The 23,556-nt window shown below is 36.1% G+C and overlaps 1 protein-coding gene across 6 annotated transcripts in view; it reads left to right on the top strand.

The window, feature by feature from the left end:
• Positions 1-23,556, top strand: part of ROBO2 (roundabout guidance receptor 2) — a 662,153-nt gene that overhangs the window by 453,768 nt on the left and 184,829 nt on the right. The gene's annotated exons all lie outside the window — the stretch shown is intronic.

The following is a 23,556-nucleotide window of genomic DNA, read 5'->3' on the forward strand; positions in this document are numbered from 1 at the left end:
TCATGGTTACCAAAGGTTCAAGGTAGCCCCTCTACTCTCTAACTGTCTAATTTAACTCACTTATTATGCTATTATAAACACAGTCTGATGACTCTTTATTTCTCTCCCTTCTTTTTCTTCCTCTCCACTCTTTGTATATTAGGTGTTTTATTCTGTACTCTTTGGGTTTCCCTTGACTGACTTTGTGGATAGCTGATTTTATTTTGCCATTAGTTAGTATTTAGTTGGTCTACATCCTTTGGTGTTGTTTTATTTTCTCTGGTGACAGCTCTCTAGCCTTAGGAGCACTTCCATCTAGAGCAGTCCCTTTAAAATAAACTGTAGAGATGGCTTGTGGGGGGTAAATTTACTCAACTTTTGCTTGTCTGGGAATTGTTTAATCCCTCCTTCAAATTTAAATGATAGTCTTGCTGGATAAAGTGTTCTTGGTTCAAGGCCCTTCTGTTTCATTGTGTTGAATATATCATGCCATTCCCTTCTGGCCTATAAGGTTTCTGCTGGGAAGTCTGATGATAGCCTGATGGGTTTTCCTTTGTAGGTGAGCTTTTTTCTCTCTCTGGCTGCCTTTAATACTCTGTCCTTGTCCTTGATGTTTGCCATTTTAATTATTATACGTCTTGGTGTTGTCCTTCTAGGGTCCCTTGTGGTGGGAGATCTATGACTTCTGTGGCTTGAGGAACTATTTCCTTTGCCAGATTTGGGGACTTTTTAGCAATTATTTCTTCAAAGATTCTTTCTATACCTTTTTTTCTCTCTTCTTCTTCTGATACCTCTATAATGCAAATATTGCTCCATTTAGATTGGTCACACAGTTCTTTTAATGTTCTTTCATTCCTAGAGATCCTTTTATCTCTCTCTGCCTCTGCTTCTCTGTGTTTCTCTTCTCTGATTTCTATTCCATTAACAGTCTCTTCCACCTCATTCAGTCTGCTCTTAAATCCTACCATTGTTTGTTTCATTTCTGTTACCTCCTTCCTGAATTCATTCCTTAGCTCTTGAATATTTCTCTGTAGCACCATCAGCATGCTTATGACTTTTATTTTAAATTATTTTTGAATATTGGTGATTTCAGTCTCACCCAGCCTTCTTTCTGGTGTTTGATGGATTTTGGATTGAACATGGTTCTTCTGCTTTTTCATAGCTATGGAAGTGGTCACCTGTGAGTGGCGTGTATGTCAGGTGGGAGAACAAAGTCCCTTCCTGCTTGCCTGTCAACTTGCCCGTCTCCTCTGTTTGTGCCAGTTAACTGGGCACAGGGAGCAGCATCTGGGTTAATCCCTTAGGCTGCTGTAGGTGAGTGGCCCTTGGGATGGCCTAGGGCATTGGCGGGGGTCACAGGCGAGCCGCATGTGTTCTGCCATGAGAACAAAGCCCCTTCATGCCTTTCAGACTCTGCACCCATGTCCACTGTCTATGCCAGTCAACCATGTGCAGGGAGCAGCCTCTGGATCTAGGCCGGTTAGCCATGCACTGCACAGGGAGAAGCCTCTGTGTGGTTGTTGTAGGTAGGGCTGCTCCATGGCTGGTGTACAGCAATGTTAAGGACAGCTGGCTTGCTTGCAGGTGCTGATGGGGAAGAAGGAACAACAGGTAGCCTATCACTTTGAGGGGCCTTGGAGCTGTGTTGCTACCCAGGGGGAAAGGGCTCCTGAATTTCCTGAAATTTCCCACCCTTCCAGACTGAATGTGCCAGGATGATTTTGTCTGCCTGTTAAACCCTTGTCCCTTTAAGACTTTTAAAACACCTGCTTTTCTTTTGTCCCAGGGCAGCCAGCTGTGGGGACCTGTTTGCAGTCTTAGTCTCGGATTTTGCTTTTCTCCTCCTCTAATATCCAGAGCACCATGCAATGTGTGTCTGTGCTCCTGGGGCAGATTACTAGGGCTGATTATTTAGCATTCCTATTCCTCCACTTTCCCCCCACTCTGATTCTTTTCCTTCCACCAGTCAGCTGGTGTGGGGTGAGGGCTTGGATCCTGCTGGGTCATGGCTCTGCACGTTACCCTTTTCCCTGAGACGTTTGGTTCTTGTAGATGTAGCCTGACTGGTATAGTGTATCTTCTGGTCACTCTTTTAGGAATAGTTGTATTTGTTGTATTTTCAAAATATATATGGTTTTGGGAGGATATTTCTGCCACCCTACTCATGCTGCCATCTTTGGTGGAATCCTTCTTTTCTTCCTTTTTTAAAATAATGTCAGTGATAGTAGACAATATGCCTTTTTTATTCACTCATTAAAATATCTCAAATACCATCAACATGATCTCATTTCCAAGGTGATTTTCATATAATGTTTTACTTTATAGTAAGGTCCTTTGAGATAAACAGTAGCTAAGGAAATTTGGCAATGAAGTGTCCCTAAATGTGGAATGTGTCTTCAAATTAAATGCAAATTTTTGTTTGCTTTCCTCTTATAAAAAGAGACATTATCTAGGCTCTTCATATCTTCACGTAGTTGACTGATAAAGGGATTATTCAGAAAGTATTATTAGTGTTCCTGTATCACCTTTCATTCTGAGCATACTATTCAGTGCCCTGGTGTAAAAATTTGGCACAACATAGTACATTCTATGCAGCACTACAAATAAATAGTATGCAACTGGGTATCAACAAGAAAAAACAACACTGTTGAAAACTATTTTGTATTTTTTACTTGGATGGTGAACTGTTTCACAGTTTGACATAAAGAGCAAATGAAAGTAGTCATTGAAGATCCAAAACTGAGTAAATAGGAGTTTAATAAAGCTAGAAGACATGCTCCATGCTAAGAGTTCTGTGTGCAAAACTATCATTCTTGTCAGATAAATATTATGTTCTAATGTACAAAAGTAAGAGAGTCAGTGGCAAAACTGAAATGAAAGAAAATAAACAAGCAAGGTTTTCATCCTGTGTGCCTAGGCAGCAGGCCAAGGAGTAGCTCCAAAGCCATGTGGGCTACCCTCCTGTGGGGATGATGGTTTAAACTTTACTGCAATGACTGGGCTTGTTTGAATAATATCATATCCTTTTTGCTTTATTTCAACATAAGATGACTCTTCTCAGTGGAATGTGCTCTCAGAAGACTCAACTTTTATTGTCAAAAGGATGGTTCCATTTGGCCAGTGTCTCTGTCATTAATGTGCATCATCTGACACAACTCAGGGTCTCAATCTCCATCTGGTGATGTGAGGCACCTTCAGGGAGGCTACATTTAGACCCCAATTCCCCTGGCTCCCTCTTACATATCTTCCCTCTATTTCAAAGGTGCTGAAGGATTATTTGTTGCTTTTCAGATAACTATTGGTTATTACTCCCACATGGAGTGGAGATTATGCTCACCCTCAACCCTTTTTAAAGGCTAACACTCCCAGCTTTGCCATGTGTGAGCAATCTGTGGGCTCTATTAGCCCCGCTTGAGTAGCTCTTGATAGCACTCTCCAGGAAGTCAATTAAAGATGTCAGGGTGTGGACTGGACTGCTTTTCTTTTACTAACAGGCATTTGGAGAGTGGAAGATGGAACTGTCAGGAACAGGTGACTTCGGTTCTTGAGGAACTAAGAGTCCCCTGATTTGTTCTGTTTTTTCATGTCAGTATGTCAATTTCTATTTTTCTTTTGTAATCTTGAAATAAATAATCCCTTTTAATCTTTAGTCAGCTATAGTTATATAATATTGAAGAGCAGGTACTCAATCAAATGAATGATTAGAACATTTGCCCAGCAATTAAAAATACAAAGAGAGAAAAAATATTTTACAAACTTGAGCATAGTAAAAATCTGTATTAAGAAGAAGCTAATTTTTGTGTTAAAATATCTGCGTTAAAACTAAAATTAAATGATTTTTTGCTAAGAAATAGGTATAAACATTGTTTGGCATTCCTAGTAGACTCATTCTTTGCACATGCTTGCTACATATTGTGAACCTTTCTTTTAGAAAAACTTGACCCACTTGTTATACATATTTTTACCCAAATGTAAATTATTGATTTTTTCTTAATATAAAGGAAAATTAAAGTGTCACTTTTCATCTAAACTAATTAATACAAGTATTTAAGCCAATTATTTAGGCCCAATAAATATTATTTTGCTTATGCAAAATATTATTCAGTGTTATTTATTAAATATTTCATTATTAAATTTGTAATAATAGATATCCATTTTATTGTGTTCATCTACAATTTTGTTATATATTAATATACTTAATCAGTTGAATTATCACTGTTTTAAGGGAGCTATATACTTTATAAGGGAGAAGGTATAACTTTAAACATTGCTGTCCATTTGATTATGCAAAACCATTATAATGAATGAACACTTCCTCTTCACTGGGTATGTGATAAATACCAAAAATGCTTTCACTTAATCCTCATCACCATCCTAAATGAAAGGCACCATTATCCCCATTTAACAGATGAGAATCAGAAGCCTAGGGAGGGTAAATAACTTGTCCCAAATCCCATAGCTAAAAAGCAACAATGCCAGGACTCAGATGGATGGCTTCCAATCCCCAAAGCCTGTGGGCTTAACCTGCAGAGCTCATGGTACAGCTGAAGGTGCAAGGTTCTGTCTCAGCTTATATTTGCAAAAATATAACCTCATAATGCTTATATCAGTATGAGAAGTGAACTATCTCCAAGATGGTTATGTAACACATTCTAATATTCTTTAAAAAATAAATGAGAACAGACAAAAGATTCAAGCTGAGTAAAGTTTTACTTTGCTGAAACAAGGGATTGACATGTATTAAAAAAAAAGAAGTCAGCAATCCTGAGGTCTTGATCATACCATTTGAAAGGCTGCAATAGTTTATTATACAGAAAGACAGACAGTATAACTGATCAGCAATTTACTCACCCTTAGCTTTTGTTCTCCAATTTTTTTTAAAAAAAGCAATTGTAGAGATTCAAGCTCATCTTAGTAATTTATTCAACAAAGCAAGTTTCATTATGAATTTTGAATTAAAAATAAATGAATTTAAAGTTTGAAATCACCATCTCACCACATGATATAATAATTGACTGTAATGAAGTTACCAAGTTAAATTATTTTTAGTACCCTTTAATAATTAGGTTAAGAAATTATAAAATATATCTGTTATGCCTAAATTTCTCACAATAATCTTCAGATGTAGGCTCCAGAAATCTTAAAAAATCCATTTTCAAATCCTGACTCCTTCTTTTATTAACTCGCTGAAGTTGACATCCTGGTCTCTCTATCTTTTCATTCATAAGCCTAGTGCTCAGGGTGATTTTGAGTTTCCCACTGAGGCAAGAAATCTTGATCATTATAAGATATTAATTTATCCCACCTTAAATAACTAGATAAACTGAGATATTTTAAAATAAACATTAATAACATAATTTGGCTAAGGGTATGAATATGGTAAACAGTGATAGAAGTTCTGGACTTGTTTCTAACCATTTGAATAATGTGAAATGTGTGAGTTAGCTTTTAACTTTGAAAATAAGCAACTAGTGGCATTTCATGGAGGATCATCCCATAGTAATGCTTGTCACAGAGTGCTACATTCTTTACAAAAACAAAAGACAAGCACCTTCTCATACATTTATTGAATAAAATCATTAAACCAATTTAGAGGACTTTGTTCTAAAGATGGATATGTAAAAGCTATCCAGTTTAGATGATGACAAGAATTGAAATTCTTCACGCATCTATTCATTCAATAAATATTTACTTTGTACTTACGATGTGCCAAAAATACCATTATAGACCCTGGTGATCCAACAATAAACAAAATGATCTTGGTCCCTGCTTTCATGGAGCTAACTTACATTCTACTGAATAAGGAACAAAGATAAGGAACAAATAACCAAACGAGTAATTTTTTTTTTTCCCTCGATAATTATTTTTTATTGAAGGGTAGTTGACACACAGTATTACATTAATTTCAGGTGTACAACACAGTGATTCAACATTTATATACATGATAATTCTAGGTACCAGCTATCACCATACCAAGTTGTTACAATATTTTGACTATATTCCTTATGCTATACATTACATCCCGGTTACTTATTTTTTTTTTTTTTTTTTTTTTTTAACACAATCAAGTAGGATTCATTCCAGGAAGGCAAGGATGGTCCAGCATCTGCAAATCAATCATTGTGACACCATATTAACAAAAGGAAGGACAAAAACCACATGATCCTTTTAAATAGATGCAGAAAAAAGCACTCCACAAAATGCAACATCCATTCATGACCAAAACTCCCAAAGAAGTGGTTATAGAGGCGACAGAATGTAACATAATGAAGGCCATAAGTGACAAACCGACGGCCAACATCACACTCATTGGTAAAACTCTAAGGTTAGGAACAAGAAAAGGACGCCCACTGTCAACAGTCCTGCTCAACACACCACTGGAAGCCCCAGCCAGAGCAACCAGAGAAGAAAAAGAAAGAAAAGGCATCCGAATTGGGAAAGAAAAGGAGAAACCGCCACCATTTGCAGATGACACGACACTAGTTGTAGAAAGTCCCAAATAGACTCCACCAAAACTCATAAATGAATTAAATAAAACTACAGGATACCAAATCTTTACACAGAAATCTGTAGCGTTTCTATACACCAAAAATGAACCAGCAGAAAGAGAAACCAGAAAAACAATCCCATCCACAATTGTACCAGATAGAGTAAAATAGCAGGAATAAACTTAATTAGGAAAGTGAAAGATGTATACTCTGAAAACTGAGACATTGATAAAAGAATCTGAAGATGACACAAATAAATGGAAAGATACACTGTCCTAATGGATTAGAAGAATCAATATTGTGAAAATGTCCATAATCCCAAAGCAATCTACAAGTTCAGTGCAATTTCTATCAAAATGGCATTTTTTTACGGAACTAAATCAAATAACCCTAAAATGTGTATGGAACCACTGATGACCCAGAATAGCCAAAGCCATCCTGAGAAATAAGAGCAAAGTTGGATAGCCAAGATATAGAAGCAACCTAAGTGTCCATCAGCAGATGAATGGATAAGAAAGATATGGCATGTCTGCACAATGGAGTATTAATTAACTCAGCCATAAAACAGAATGAAATCTTGCCTTTTGCAAAACATGGCTTGAACTATAGGGTATTACGCTATGTGAAATAAGTCAGTGAAAGACAAATACCATATGGCTTTACTTATGTGTGGATTCTGAAATGCAAAACAACAAATAAATAACCTAGAAACAGACTCATAAATACAGAGACTAAACCGGCGGTTGCCAGAGAGGAGAGAGGTGGCTATGTAGGCAAAATGGGACAAGGGGATTAAGAGGTATAGTTCCAGTTACAAAATAAATAAGTCACTGGGATGAAGGTACTGAATGGGGAATATAGTCAATAATATTTTAGTAACTTGGTATGGTGACAGGTGGTAACTAAATATATCATGGTCAGCATTTTGTAATATATATTAATGTTGACTCACTGTGTTGTATACCTGAAGGTATTAATGTCAACTATACTTCAGTTCAAAAAAAAGCTTGATGATTGATAAAATGTCTGCACTTTCTAAGTGCAGTTTTATTTAAAATTCTGCACATTAAAATCTGATTTTCATAACAGTCTTTCATTTGTTATTCTGTCCTTAAAATGCTTAAATGAGATATACTATTTTTTTTTTAAATAATTATTTTTTATTGAAGGGTAGTTGACGCACAGTATTACATTACATTAGTTTCAAGTGTACAACACAGTAGTAGAACATTTATATACATAATTCGAGGTTCCAGCTATCACCCTACCAAGCTGTTACAATATCTTGACTATATTCCTTATGCTATACATTACATCCTGGTTACTTATTTATTTTACCATTGGAAGTCTGTCCTTTTTTTTTTTTTTTTTTTTTGTGAGGGCATCTCTCATATTTATTGATCAAATGGTTGTTAACGACAATAAAATTCTGTATAGGGGAGTCAGTGCTCAATGGACAATCATTAATCCACCCCAAGCCTAATTTTCGTCAGTCTCCAATCTTCTGAGGCATAACAAACAAGTTCTTACATGTAGAACAAATTCTTACATAGTGAATAAGTTACATAGTGAACAGTACAAGGGCAGTCATCACAGAAACTTTCGGTTTTGCTCATGCATTATGAACTCTAAACAGTCAGTTCAAATATGAATACTCATTTGGTTTTTATACTTGATTTATATGTGGATACCACATTTCTCTCTTTATTATTATTATTTTTAATAAAATGCTGAAGTGGTAGGTAGATACAAGATAAAGGTAGAAAACATAGTTTAGTGTTGTAAGAGAGCAAATGTAGATGATCAGGTGTGTGCCTGTAGACTATGTGTCAAACGAGTAATTTAACACGGTGATGTGACATGCAACAGGAAAAAATACCCAAGGGATGGGATATGTGGGATCCTGTTGCTTCTTTGAATTGGGTCACCATTAGCTGAGAAACCAAAGAACTAACATGTAAACTGAGATCTGATGGACAAGAAGAAGAGAGCTAAGAGGAAGTCTTGGGAAAAGAACATTCCACAGTGACTATTGTAGAAATAGTCTTAAAGAAATAGTTTGCCTTGATGGAAGAGGAGAGGACCAGCATAGCTGGGACACAAGAGGTGGTATCTCAAGAAACTTTGTAGGCCAGAGTAAGGACTTGGATTTTTTAAAAATATGATGTATCCTTTGGAGAATCTTAAGAAGAAGGATAGCAAGATTTGTTTCATAATTTTAATGAGGTGATTCTCTGCCCTGTGGAGAATTGACTATAAGAAGGGCAAGAGTAAAAGTAAGATTGTTACAAGTCACCTGTGGTATCCATGAGAGATGACAGAGACCAGGACCAAATGACAGGAGTGGAGGTAAAGAAAAATAGAAAGGTCTTGTAGAGGTTTTCACAGTCATTGGGCCTTACTGATGGGCAAGGTGACGATGGTGATGGTGTGTGTGTAGGTGTCCATGGGTTCAGAAATGGAGAGAAAATAATTCCTTCCTTGAGAAATTTGTATATGATGGTACTACAGACAAAGACACAAAATACTGGGGAGATGAAGATTTATATGACAAAATCAAGAGTTCAATTTTGGCCGTGTTAAATTCAAGATGCTCTGAGACTCTCAATTGGTGGTTTGAGGCAAGGAGATAGATCCAAGTGAGGAGTTCAGGGAGCTGAAGGCTGGAGGCATTCATTTTAGGGTCATCGGCATGGAAACAAGACTAGCCGAGGTTAACTATGAAGAATATGTGGCTGCAGGCACTACATTTTTGAGTGGCATTGACTGTTTTAAGGATAGGAAGTTTCTGGCAAAGTATATGCAAAAGTAATGGCTAATGGGAGGAAAATTAGGAGGGTGTCTCAGAACACAAAGTAACAAATACACATTCAAACTAGATATGCAATGCTTTAATGGTAATGGTTTCATTATGCAGGATTTGGGGTAGAATACAAAAAAAATCACTTAAGAATTTTTCACATCTTAACAATATTATCAAATACTTATTTTGGCGAAACTATTATGGGAGAGAAACATGAAATAATTACATTTGCATTAGAGATATAATGGATTTATAGTATATTTCCCATCTGATCTTTTCAGTCTTACAAGGTACTGATATAGTATCTGGTGAAGACAGTTAATTGTAAGATTTGATTGAGCCATCAACTGTTTTATGGAAATCCTATTCTATCTAAACATTATAAATATTGGAATATTTACAAAAATATAGAAATAAAGACTGTTAGTATATTTCAGTGTTACTTAACATGATCTATTTCTAATATAGACAGCTTTTCTAATTAAAAAAAGTAATAACTAGCACTTTGCAGTAACAAGATCATTTTTCAGAAAATTCATCTTAAATTGTTAGGCTGCTTAATTTTTGAAAACTATTGCAAATATGCAGTGAACCTTTTTATTATGGAATATTCAGTTTTGAAAACAATTAAGTGGTAATAAAACATTGTCTTTCTCTTTACACCATATTACAGTATTGAAGCTGTTACCTCTCAGTATGCATTTTAAAAAGTTTTAACTAACATTTTAGTGAACTGACATCATCATAAACCCAAGGATTAGACAAAATTGAACTTAGTGGGTACAGAAACTTTCTTCAAGAGTTATATTGTTTAAAAATGGAGTAAAATTCATTTTATGATATGTCTCAGCTGTCATCCACTAGCAAAAACTGTATTATAGATTGAATAACATCAATATACTTAACCTATGCATACATTTCCTTTTCCTTCACTTCTAAAATAAAAGAAAAACTGATTTTATATATTCAAATCATATGAAATTTAAAAGTCATAGACGCATCAAAGAAATTACACCAAATACTTTTTATTAATATATCATTGATATACAATCTTATGAAGGTGTCACAAGAGCAACATTGTGGTTACAACATTCACCCATGCTATCAATTCCCCTCAACACCCCACTGCAGTCACTGTCCATCAGTGTAGTAAGATGCTACAGAGTCACCACTTGTCTTCTCTATGCTGTACTGCCTTCCCTGTGATCCATCTACATTATGTGTGCTAATCATGGTGCCCCTTAATCCCCTTCTCCCTCCCTCCTCACCCACTCTCTCGAACCCCTTCCCTTTGGTAACCACTAGTCCCTTCTTGGAGTCTGTGAGTCTGCTTCTGTTTTGTTCCTTCACTTTTGCTTTGTAGTTTATACTCCACAAAAGAGTTAAATCGTTTGGTACTTGTCTTTCTCCAGCTGGCTTATTTCACTGAGCATACTACCCTCTAGCTCCATCCATGTTGTTGCAAATGGTAGGATTTGATTTCTTTTTATGGCTGAATAATATTCCATTGTGTATATGTACCACCTCTTCTTTATCCATTCATCTACTGATGGATACTTAGGTTGCTTCCATATCTTGGCTTTTGTATATAGTGCTGCGATAAACATAGGGGTGTGTATATATTTTTGAACCTGGGATCTTGTTTTCTTCAGGTAAGTTCCTAGGAGTGGAATTTCTGTGTGAAATGGTATTTCTATATTCAGTTTTTTGAGGAACCTCCATATTGCTTTCCACAAGGTTGAGATAATTTACATTCCATCAACAATGTAAGAGGGTTTCCCTTTCTCTGAATCCTCACCAGCATTTGTTGTTCCTTGTCTTTTGAATGTTGGCCATCCTAACTGGTATGAGGTGATATTTCATTGTGGTTTTAATTTGCATTTCCCTGATAATTAGTGATGTGGAGTATCTTTTCATGTATCTGTTTGCCATCTGGATTTCTTCTTTGCAGAAGTGTCTGTTTGGTTCATTTTTTTAGTTGGTTTATTTGTTTTTTGGGTGTTGAGGTGTGTGAGCTCTTTATATATTTTGGATGTTAATCCCTTATTGGATATGTCATTTATGAATATATTCTCCCACTCTGTAGGATGCCTTTTCGTTCTTCTGATGGTGTCCATTGTAGTTCAGAAGCTTTTTAGTTTGATGTAGTCCCATTTGTTCATTTTTGCTTTTGTTTCCCTTGCCAGAGGAGATGTATTCAGAGAAAAGTTGCTCAATATGCCCAAAATTTTATAAAGTTAAACAAGGTTTTTTACATTTTCTCTAAAGAAAGCTCTATGAAGAACTTTCATTAAAGATATGTTTTTATTTTTAAGGGAAGAACATTTATAATTTTCTTGATTCACATAATCAGAGCAAGTTTGTAAACTCACAACCTACTTTGAGAAAGACAAAGAACTTTTTTTTATAATAAATGCTATTTTGGCTTTTAGGGACTATGTGTTGACAGTAAATATGTATGATGGCTTTAAGCCTTCCACTCCTAGGAAGTTACCTGAAGAAAACAAGATCTCTTGTACTTAGCTCACCGTAGCCCTTCAATTAATCTTAAATGCAAAGAATATATCTTCACAACATTGAAGATCTCAGAATTTGTGTTCTATCTTAGAAAATGACTAATTAATGAAGTTTTATATTCTGACCTCTAAGGTCAGGATTATCATCATCCTACAGTTCTTTCATTGACATCAAAGCACCATTCTTCTAGCAACTTGCAGCTTGCGTCACTTTGTGACTTTTGTGAGAAATCTGGTTTCCATACCCTCTTCACGACTCTTTATGTCGAATCCAGTTGGGACAAATCACATACTTGGAAAGCACTCTTATTCAATATTCTTTTTATTCACACAATTCTAATTATATATACTAATAAGTAATTATTACATTTACAGGGCTTGAAAGTCAAAAGGTATAAAGTGGATATAGTGAAACCTTCCTCTCCCATTCTTCATTTTGCAGTTTTGTTTTTCTCTGCAAATGCATTTGTTATTATTAGTTTCTTGTGTATTCTTCCAGAGACTGTTTTATGTACATGTAAGCACATTCCAGCATGTGTCATTTCTTTTGGTAATGAGTTAAAGCATGCGATGCATACTTCAAACCCAGCTCTAAAGCTAACTTCTTTAAAAAGCCTTCCTTTTTGAAAACAATGTTCCCCTCCTTTGTTCCTTAGTGAATTTTCAATATACCTTTCAATGCAGTTCCCTGATACTACATGCTTTTTTTCTTGCAGATTGTGGTTTTGAGTTTTAGTAACTTTTCTAACTCTCTTTAGTACCCTGAGGGCAGAATTTCTGCTTGAAATAGCTTATATTTCTAAGTGTGTTACATAGCACCTTGCACCAACAAAATAGGCAGTACACACTTCCTAAATAAAAAAGAAATGATTAAAAACTCTTCTTTACCACAAAGAAGTACTTACAACTAGAATGGATTGTAAAGTTGAAAAATATCGAATTTATTTGGTATCAATTAAACAAAGCAACATTAAATGTCATGTTAAAGTCATGTTTTAAAAATGAACTGGACAAAAATCACCAGGCAAAGTTAAAACTTTTTGATTGGGAGGAAACAATTATATTGTATCATCATTTTAATACTTAATAACAAAAATAATAAATAATCTAAACATATTGACTTTAGTATTATACTCTTATATAAAAAGTCCAAATTCCCATAGAACTCATTTACAGTTATTATCACCATCTAGTAGCAATTGGCATAGTATTTGACTGACCCTGAAAACCTTAAGGTAGGAAATATTTTATACACAGGAGAGTTCTTGAAGGTACAGACTTTTCAACAGTCAGAGGAATCAAAAATTGACAGCTATTAAACTCCTTTGAAATCAGATACAAAAATGAATTTGCGAGGTGCTTCTTGTTTACTAGTTTTCCAGCAGTAACAATTCTCATTTATGAAGTGTTTCTTTCTTTCACACTGTGCTTTACAAAGGCATAGCTTTAGTATCCCCATTTCACAGATGAAGAAACTGAATCTCAAACCAGCTCAGACATTTGTTTAAGACCATCCATTAATAAAGTAGCAGAGCTGAAACTCAAACTCAGGCAAGTGATGAAACTCATTATTTTAACCACAATGCCATATTTTCTCTTTACCAAATTAGTAGTAGTTCCATAAATATTTATTAAATGGAAGAGCCAGGTCTCATGAAAGGAACAGGACAAATGCTGGAGAGGAACTAGAGTGCATTTCACATATAGAAAACAAACTGTGTCCATGCTTTAAAGTGGAAAAGAGCTTCCTATGTTCCAGGACTCAAACAAAGGCCAATGTGGATAAAGTATTATGATGGAAGGGACAAAATAAGGAAGCAGAGACTTTTAGAGGATAGACTCCAGAGAGTTAAAGACGGGGTGAAGGTAGGTGAATATTCTACCTGGAATTGCTGGATGTCCTAGCATAATTATGAAGAATGCTGCCTTTTGTCTAGTATGGAGAATAAAATACATAGTTACCCAATTCATAGGTAAGGTTGAAGATTCTAGATTTCAGAAGCAATGAATAATTTTTTCACCAGCTATTTAGAATATTTGAAGTGAAATGTAAAGTCCTCTAGTCCAAACCCCACACCAAGCACTTATCAGCTGATAACATCCCCAGTGATATTTTGAAGTCAGCTCTCAGAAACTTACTAAAGCAAAATTCCTTTAAGTAAATATGGAAAAACTCACGTGAAGGGCAGTGTTGGTCTGTGGTTTAGATTTCATTGGATAAATATATGTGACATTTGATTATGTGGGATCTACTCATTTATTTCAAAAATTATTCAATTTCCTAACATCAGATTTCCTTTTGTTGCCCATATTTTAAGCATTTTGCCCTGTATCCAGAACAGTTGTAATGTGACTATTCATTGAGAGTACCAAGAAAAAGCTTCAAATTTCACAATTTGTAGACAGTTGGAGGGAGGAGTAGGGTGAAATGGTTGGTACTTTGGTGTATGAAAACGGCCAAAATTAGAGATCATACCCATGAACTTTATTAATCTAGCTTCACAAATAGCCTTGATTAAGACAGAATAATGAAGGTTTCGTAGATTTGCTGATAAATCTTACTTACCAAGTTTTGGTACCCTCCCAGGTGGAGAAGCTAGAACAATCACACACGGCTAGGTAGTTATCTCCATGTAGGGAGTTGGTGCTTCTCCAAGCAGGAAGGAAGGGACTGTCTCTCTTTTTTTCTCTGACTATTTTGGGAATGAAAGTGGAATGAATCCTCATCCTAGGAATACCCATGGATCCCACAGAATAACAATGTAGCCAGAGGCTTAGAAGGCAATTTGATTTATTCCCTTATTGCTGAGCATATACTCTGTGGATGCCCAAGGTTGACACCAGGGTATATCAGAGGAAGAGAGAGATTTTGTTTTAAACTTCCATGCTTAAGATGACTTCTTTCTAGGTTCATATAAGATATGGAAGCTTTATTAAAGTATATGTAAACTTTTAAATATTTGAACACTTTTGGGGAAAACACATCTATGATACATTTTCATCATGACAACTAAGTATTACTGACACCTATAAATATATCCATTACTTATTTTTGGTATCCTAGAGTATATGGCAAGGTTGAGTGGGTGGGTTGTGTGTGTTGTAGGGGTGTGGATTTAGCATCAGAAATAAAAGAAACTGTGCTTCTCATACATAAACAAAATTTTCAAGCACATTGTTTTCCAGTTGTTGTCAGTGGTGTAATATGAGTTTTCTGAAATAATTTAAATGTGATCTTTAGCAAATTTGCATTCATAAAAAGTGCTTGGATATGCTCCTTGCTTCCTCTTCCTGCTTAGCTGTCAAAACATGATGATGCTTTTGAAGATTTATGGTAGATGGGTAATGAGATTACTGAATGTTAACTGCAGCATTCAGAATTCATTTGGTGGCAAAAGAAAAGAAGGTTACTGGGTCTTGGAATAGAGTAGAGAGATGATAGATTTTTTTTAAATCAGCCAATTTAAAAATAAATATGCCATATTCTGGATTAGGAAACATTTCAAGTTCTTGTCATGTAGTAATCAAATGGAACATTTCCTGAAGAATATAGGATGTCAAATTACATCCATTTCAGCAAACTTCATGACAGCTTAGAGTAATGCCCATATTTTGTGGTGTGGACATATGCAAATCTTAATATTGGATGGAAAAGACTGAAGTGTCAACAGGCATGTGGGACATGATTTTTAAAACATGGTCTTGCTTTTGCATTAAAAATTTAAATAAGTCTCATGATGTTAGGTTTTGGTCTACATTTTGTGTAAAAGAGGAAAGTAAACAGTGTATTCTTAAAGTGGTCATTTTTAAGTTCATGGATTATGGTGGGGTTCATTAGTACTCTTTAAATGGAACTTCTAGTGATTATAGTTATTAAGTATGTTGTTAAAATAGGGGAAATGATGGAAATTGTGAAATTAGCAGAAATCAGTTGAAAGCCCATGGATGCATTATAATATATATACACTGACTCAGAGATTTGTTGAATTGCAGTTAGAGGGGATAACCAGATAAAAAGCAACAGTAGTTTCGAAATAACTGGAATTCTTGACAAGGAAGGTTGACCTTGACCTTCTTCTCCTTCCAACCCTCATTTCATCAGCAGGGGTGAGATTACTTTGAGACCCTGCCAATAGGTAATAAATAACACATAAATTCCAGGACACCCTTGCACTGTAGGGTGCCCTAATGTGTAATAATCCTTAGACTATTGAGTTTATAACTCATGACATCTGGCAGTTACTTGGCATTGTAATTCATGTTGATCATGCACACCAGAAATACACCATGGGAGAGAAATATTGGAGCAATAACCCATTGATACTAGGAAAGGGTGGAATGACAGGAATATGCTGCTGAGACGTGTACCTCTGTGAACTGTGCCATGTTAGAATGTTGTAACAGCTAATGCTTTCAGATACGGACAAAAAGGCGGGAGAAGAGTGGTACTCTATGGGGACACAAAATAAAGAGGTACATTAATATTTACTTGATAGCACTCTTTATTCTTTATTTCATATTGACAGATGTAGCTATAAGGCAATAATAAATTCTGGTTTTAATGTGAATACATACTTATGTATATTTTAATTTTAAATATGCACATAAATAAATATATCAAATTTGCATTTTTAATAAACATATATAAATGCTATTTGGTTCTCTCAGATTTTTGTTTTCTTTTAATAGTGAGGTCTAAATGAGGAGGGAATGAGAGGGGTGTAGGGAAAAAATAGGAAGTAGTGGGTAGAAAAGGCATGGTTATAAAACACCTATAACAAGCCTTCTTGTTACCTAGCAGCCTAACTGCTTTCACTGAAGACTTGAGGCTCATGGGACAAGAACCAGATTGCAAAGCTACAAGCAGACAGATGATTATTTGTAATCATCCAGTAAATGTAAATCCTATAATGATGTTGTGATTATTTATTTATTTGTTTGTTTATATCTAAATCCAGATTAGAGAAAGTAGGAGGCAGTATTATAAACTTGACATAATGTGGTGTTTTCCCAAGATGGTTTTACTGTCTTGAGAAACATTAATTAATACTTCTTCTTTAATGCTAGCCTGTGTAGTTTTGAATTTTAAATTCAGTGCATTATTTCTTCCAATATCCAGAGTTATAGGCGCATCTGTAACCAAGACAGGAATTAGCCCTGGCATGGGCAGGTTCTGGAAGGTGGTTGTTGGGGTAATGGATCAGAACATTTTCTGTTCTGCAGCAGCGGAAGGCATTGCCTTAAAGGGTTTGGGTTAGTACCTGCAGTTCTAGACACCATCCTCCTCCTCACATGCTCTATTTGGGCAGAGTCTCTAAGTTGTCCTTACTTCTTTGAGCTCTCTGTGATTCTGGAGACAGCAGTCCCACATGAAAGATTTTGTGGACAATGGCACTTTAAGGAAGAAAAAAGAGGAACTGATTAAACATTAATTAGCCTCAATCCACAACTTCCTTCTAACCTAATGCACAGGGTATGCAGATCCCTGTGAAGTATCAGATGTTATACTTTGCCAAAAATAGGACTTTCAAGAGCTGAAGTTTTGCCAACTGCTGACTCCTAAACTCAACCAAAGGAAATGATTGCCAGAGACAGGCCTCGAGTCTGCCATGGTCAGATGTCACAAGTCTGCAGTGCCACATGTGATCCAAGAGTTTATGAATGATGTCAGTGCTCAGTCCCCAAGGAGAACATATGCATTACAGAGGTTACAGATACAAATTACAGAGAGCACAATGTGGCCATGCAGTTTCTAAGAATCCTTCAGTAAGTTTTAAACATTAATGGAAAACATGAAGGAAGACTTGGCACTCTTAGCAGGACTTCAAATTATATTGTGGGTGAGGACAGAACTGGGCTAAAAAAAGGATTCAAGAATAAAGGCTTGGCTAAGAGATTTGGAGCTGGCCGTTCCTCCCTGTATGAATTGTGTTTGTGGGTTTTATTCCCTGCAGAATGCTAGACATCACAAAATGCAATGAATGTGAAATGAACAAGCCACAGGACATCCTTTTTTTATTTACCATGCTCCATCCTGTTCACACCGCTGGTTTATCTGTATCATTTCCTGAATGCATTTGTTTGCACAGGGAGTCTTAGTGGAGATGGAGGGTGAGACCTCCTTGTTTTGGAATTGTCAGCGTGCTGCAGAGGAGCCGGAGTGCCAGAGTGCCAGCTTGCACAGCCGTCGCAGGGTATCACCCTGCTGAGTTCGTTCTTTCCCATCCCCCTTCTTGGCAGAAGCCACTTAGAACTTGTCCACTTGCTATGAGATTTTATTGTCTTTTTAGCTGGTGGCAAGCCTGTCCGTACTGACCATATTACCAAATTATTACCGTATGACTGATTTGTACCAAATCTAATAGTTTGTTGTGAATGAGGATTCCTTTCTATGTATGTGGGCTTTCAGTCATTGAAACATCAGAAAAATACAGAATTATCACAGCTTGTCAGTGGGGAGCTTTCAGCTGAAAGGGGCAACTCTATTTGAACCGGCCTGAATATGAAGTAAAACTTATTTAGATCACATAGCCAGGAAGTCCAGATTTAGCACCATCTTAAGGATTGATTTATCCAGTTATGTAATCAAGAAGTCAGATGTTTTGCATGTGCAAAGAAAGCCTCAGTTCTATCCTGAGGCCGCGGGTTTCCCTGGGGTCACAGCGTGGCTGCCAACAACAGCCATTTAGAGCATCAGGAGGAGTCAGTGTGCTTTCCTTGGAAGTAGGGCAGCAGACCTGAGCTTCAAGCTGATTGGGATTATGCCTGGTCATTCTCCATGGTGATTGGTGGTGGTGGTGCTGGTGGTATAGTTAAGGAAATAATGTACACCAGCTGTAGGACTAGATATCACTTTTTCCCCCTAGTCCATTGTAATATTTACTCTGACATACTATAATTTGTGCTAACAGTTTCACTGGTTGCACATAAGTCCATTGTTTCTTGGAGTGATTGATTTCTGATCTTTTTCAATTGCCTGGCTTTTGTTTTAGAGATCTGTGAGCTTGTAGGTAGACAAGTTAAGTACACTGCCTCTTAAATCAGCCAACATAAGTTGTTCTTCATAAATGATATTTTAAAATCAGATTTTAAAATAATAAGAAAAAGACTGCAACACCCTTCCTTCATGGAGGAGAGTTCATCAATTCGATTGATGCATTAAGAGCACTTGAGGAAGTCCTCTGACACCCTTCAAGATGGGAGACCCCTGGAGGGTCACCAAGTCCAGGATACGGATAGACAGAGAACTTACCAGTTGAGTGAGTCTGAAGCTGGCACTGAAGGAACAGTGTGTTTTTGAAAGAAGTAATAGGTCAAAGTTAGGGAACAAAGGGGTATGTGGGGGAGATTTCTGAAGCAGAAGGACTACCATATGCTGATGTCCATTGATAATTAAATGTTCCTCTGTATATCTAGGGCAGAAGGCTGGCAGAAATATCTGTGATACGCCTAAACATATAGGCAGGGATTGGATTCTAAACAATATTTGGAATCATATTAGGAAGAGAATTTTATCTGAAGAGCCATTTAAAAATTTTGAAAAAGGAATTAACATGATCATATTTGTATTTTAGCAAACTCATAATGGCTAGAACAGAGAGCGTAAGAGAGAAATCAGAGAAAAAGTTCAAATAAGATACTTTTACAGTAATTCAAGGAAGAGATGAGGACATCCTGAACTAGGACAGCGGGGGCAAGATAAACAGAAGCAGGTGATATTACCAATTAGTGTGCATAACGACTGTGTGTACAAACTAATGTCAGACACACAGGGCTCAGACTCTGTGTTTACCTACCACAATAGGTCATTTGAAATGACCTATTACATATCCATGACGCCAGGTTTTGCACCCAGTGTGTATTCATTAAACATTGGCTATTTTTGTAGGGCAGTTATTTTTAAAATAGTAATATCAAAAGTGTCATTGTGTGTGCCTGCTAACTGATCTAAAAAAAAAGTTATTGAAAACTAACATGTAATTTGATATATTATCTATCTGCAAGGGTAAAGGCTTCTGAGTATCCTTCAAAGTATCAAGATTAACTCAAATTTTGTATTTGTAAACTAAAATGTACATCAGATAAGCATCACTTTGAGTAGTGGTCAGTTTTCTACAGACAAGTCTCAGGCCACACAGCTCTGGCAGCTCATGTATATATACAAAGAGAAATCCTGCTGTCAGGGAAGCCAGTGTTCAGGATTCTTTGACTTGCTGTAGGTTTCAATTGCCACTAACAATGCTTTTAATTACAGTATCTTTTCAGATTATCTTTCTCATAATGAGTTTAGTTTGCTATCTATGATTTTCTTTATCCAGTAGTGTGTATGAATACTTTCATCAGTAATATTTTTAGGCTCTACATTTCTAATAACTACAGGGAAGCATGTGTACATTGTAATTCAGAAATGTACTTTTCAGAACTCTATTAAATTATGCATTCTCATCACATTGTTATTGCTAATTCCTTTTAATAAACTAAAATGGAAATGTCTGAGAAATTATTTGCCTTGCCTTTATTGGCCTAGGTAAAAAAAAAAAAAATTCTTGAGAACTACAGATTTAAAGCAAAAAGGAAAAGACTTGGTGCGTGAAAGTGGGATTGTGAAGAAGCAGGAGTCAAAGACGTGAGTTCTAAAGGCAAAACTAGGTGTAAAGCTCTTTAAGGGCACTCTACCAATTACCTATTGCTGGTAACAAATTACCACAAACCTTAAAACAACATGCATTTGTATTTTCACCGTCTGCGAGTTAGAAACCCCAATATGAATTAGGTTAGTCCTCTGCTGTAAGATCTCTCACAGAGCTGCAATGTAGATGTTGGTCAGGGCTGTGGTCTCATATGAAAGTTCACCTGGGGAAGTTTTTTCTCCAAAGCTTACATGGTTGTTGGAAGAACTTGTGTTATCAAGGATTGTTGGGCTGAGGACATCAGTTCCTTGCTTGCTATTCGCTGAAATCTGCTGTAAAATTGTTGCCAAATGGACCTATTGAGGAACATGGCATCTTCCACGATCAGAGAAAGCACATGAGGAGAGAAACAGAGAGACAGAGACAGAAAGGCAGAGAGCCAAAAAGATGAAAGTCACAGTCATTTATGATCTAATCTTGGAAGTGACATTTCATCATTATGCAATATTTTATTCATTAAAGGCAAGTTACTAGGTTCAACTCACAAGTCCAGGGGATAGGACTACATAGGGAATAAATACCATGAGGGAGGGATCATTGAGGAACATTAGAAAAAAACCTCCCACAGGTACTGTCGTGTCATTCTTGTTTTATATTTTTTAACTGTTTCATAGGACAGTGGCAAGCCCATTGTAGTGTTCAATATATTACTACAGAATTGAATTAATTTGTTACAACTTTATATTATAAGCATGCACTGTATTTTATTGGACACACTAGTAATTCAGAATTTTCTGATCTTCCAGAATAACCTCCTAAATCAGTGCATGTTAATATAAAAAGAATGCAAATCTAATCCAGGTTATGACTAGCTGGGTGACCTCCCATTTGTGCTTTCCACCTCATATACAGAAATGACTACTTGAGTTCTAGCCAGCTAGATATTTTCCCCCCATGGGATTTTAACCCTTATATTCTAAACTTAGATCTGCAAATAAGCACTGGATCAGGAATGTACCTATTATATCTTTCTTCTTTAAAGTATAACTTAATGCGGTTCTCCCTGCTTTTGTCATTTTAATCAGATTCTTTCAGTTAATCAGGTTTATTTCTCTTCACTCTATTTAAAAGCCTGTTGAAGTGCTATATGCCCTGATTTTGCCTTATTTGTCAAGCCACATGGAAAATGTAGCTTGCAGTTCCTTCCAGAATGGCAGCTTAAGCAGAAATAACAGCAACAACAACAAATATATATATACTCAATTTGGACTTGCTTTACTTTTTTAAATTTACAAGACTATTTTAATTCCCTTTATCCAATATACATGAATCCTTTGCTATAGTGAACACATTCTATCCATTACTATCTGTGATCAAGCACAGGGGAAAATCAAGAACAGAAATAAATAATTAGCACAAAAATTGGAAACAATAAATATTATTTCATTTGAGTTTTCTTATGTTTATGCATGAATATACATATCTCAGAAACATATGAGCAAATGCCAGAACATATATGTCCTCCTTTAAAATTTGAGAAGAGTCTAAATGACTTTACTTTTTGCTAAAAATAAGCTGTTTGCTTTGCTAGAATCTTCTAAAAGGGATGTATTTGTCTTCATTATTTTGAAAGAGAGAGAGAAGAAACACATTTTATCACCCCAATGCCTTTGGGTAAAAGAAATGGTATCACTAAGTAAAAAAATGAATTAACTGAGTACTATACAAACCCCAAAGAGCATTATACAAGTTGAAGAGGGTACGGTACCAATTATACTATTATCTCACCCTACTCTCTGGGTGAATAGTCTGAAAGCCTAAAATTACAGTTGATGTTAGATTTCTTGGCTTCATTTGCAAATTGGAGTCTTTTTCTTTCTTTTTGTGAATGCCATAAACACATGTTATATTGTTTAAGAGTAGCAGTCCTTAGTTTGTTATGATATTTTTCTCCTTTTTGTCCCCCATGTCAAAGGACCCTTTTTTTTTTTCTTAATTCGGCTTGTTGCAAATTGATGTAATACTGTGTTTCTGAATGATTTGCAATGGTCTTAAGTACTATTTGAGCTGAGGCTTTTTGGCATGTCAGTTGTTAGGAGACCAGTTTTGGAGAAGGTCCTTCAACTGGCCAGATGTGTCATTTTGGAACAGATTGAAGGCCTGCCAAAACACCATTTGTTGCCAGTACCGGATATTGTGAGGGTGCTCACCACTCTGTTACCATATTTTTGCATGTCTTAACGTTGCATAAATAGGCAGCTGTTTTGTATTTAGAATATAAATGAGTCACCAGCTTGCTCTCCCAGGAGGATTTACCTGCAAGAGAGGGAAACATAGTGTTAACCCTTCTTATCCCCCTGCCTAATGTCACATTTAAATGCACACTTCCCTTAGCCCATTCAGAAGCAAGTCCTTACATGTATATATCACACTTTTCTTGCCAGTTAGTCAAGAGAACCAAAAATTGTGCAGTTCACCCTGCTAAAATGGAACACATTTCCTTGCAGCAAAAGCAATAAATTAATCAGTTTATAAACTGTGAGTGAGCAATTTGAGCTGAATTCTTTCTTACTGCTCCCTCAATAGGAGACAAGGTTCTCTAATCTTGTAAAAGACTGTGACTTCATTAAGATGGAAACTGTGTTAAAGGCTGTGTTGCAAGAGACAAGAAGAGAAAAGCCCTGGAAGTGACTGTTGTCTCCCTGGAGCTATTTTCAGGACAGGGGGAATTTTTTGTTTTTTATTTGGAGAATGACAATTAACCGAGAAACTTCGCCCAACAAAGACACAGAGTGCTGAAGTGCGTCTCATTACAAAGGCAGTTGGTTTAACCTAATCCATGTCTGCACTAGATGATTTACATAACAGGATAACACAAGATTCCTAATTTTGATTTCAAATAGATTGATCAACTTATATACACACACACACACACACACACACACACACACACATATGTATTATATATAGGTGTGTGTGTGTGTATCTGTATGGGTGTGTGTATTTTCTGTATATGTATGTATATATACACATATACACACACATACACATATACCTATATACATATACACACATATGTGTGTGTGTGCCTATTTGTTTGTTTTACCCCTACGTACACTTAGGAAACAAACTTTCAGTGT

This window comes from Manis pentadactyla, chromosome 1, assembly GCF_030020395.1.
Source record: "Manis pentadactyla isolate mManPen7 chromosome 1, mManPen7.hap1, whole genome shotgun sequence".
NCBI classification, from domain to species: Eukaryota; Metazoa; Chordata; class Mammalia; order Pholidota; family Manidae; genus Manis; species Manis pentadactyla.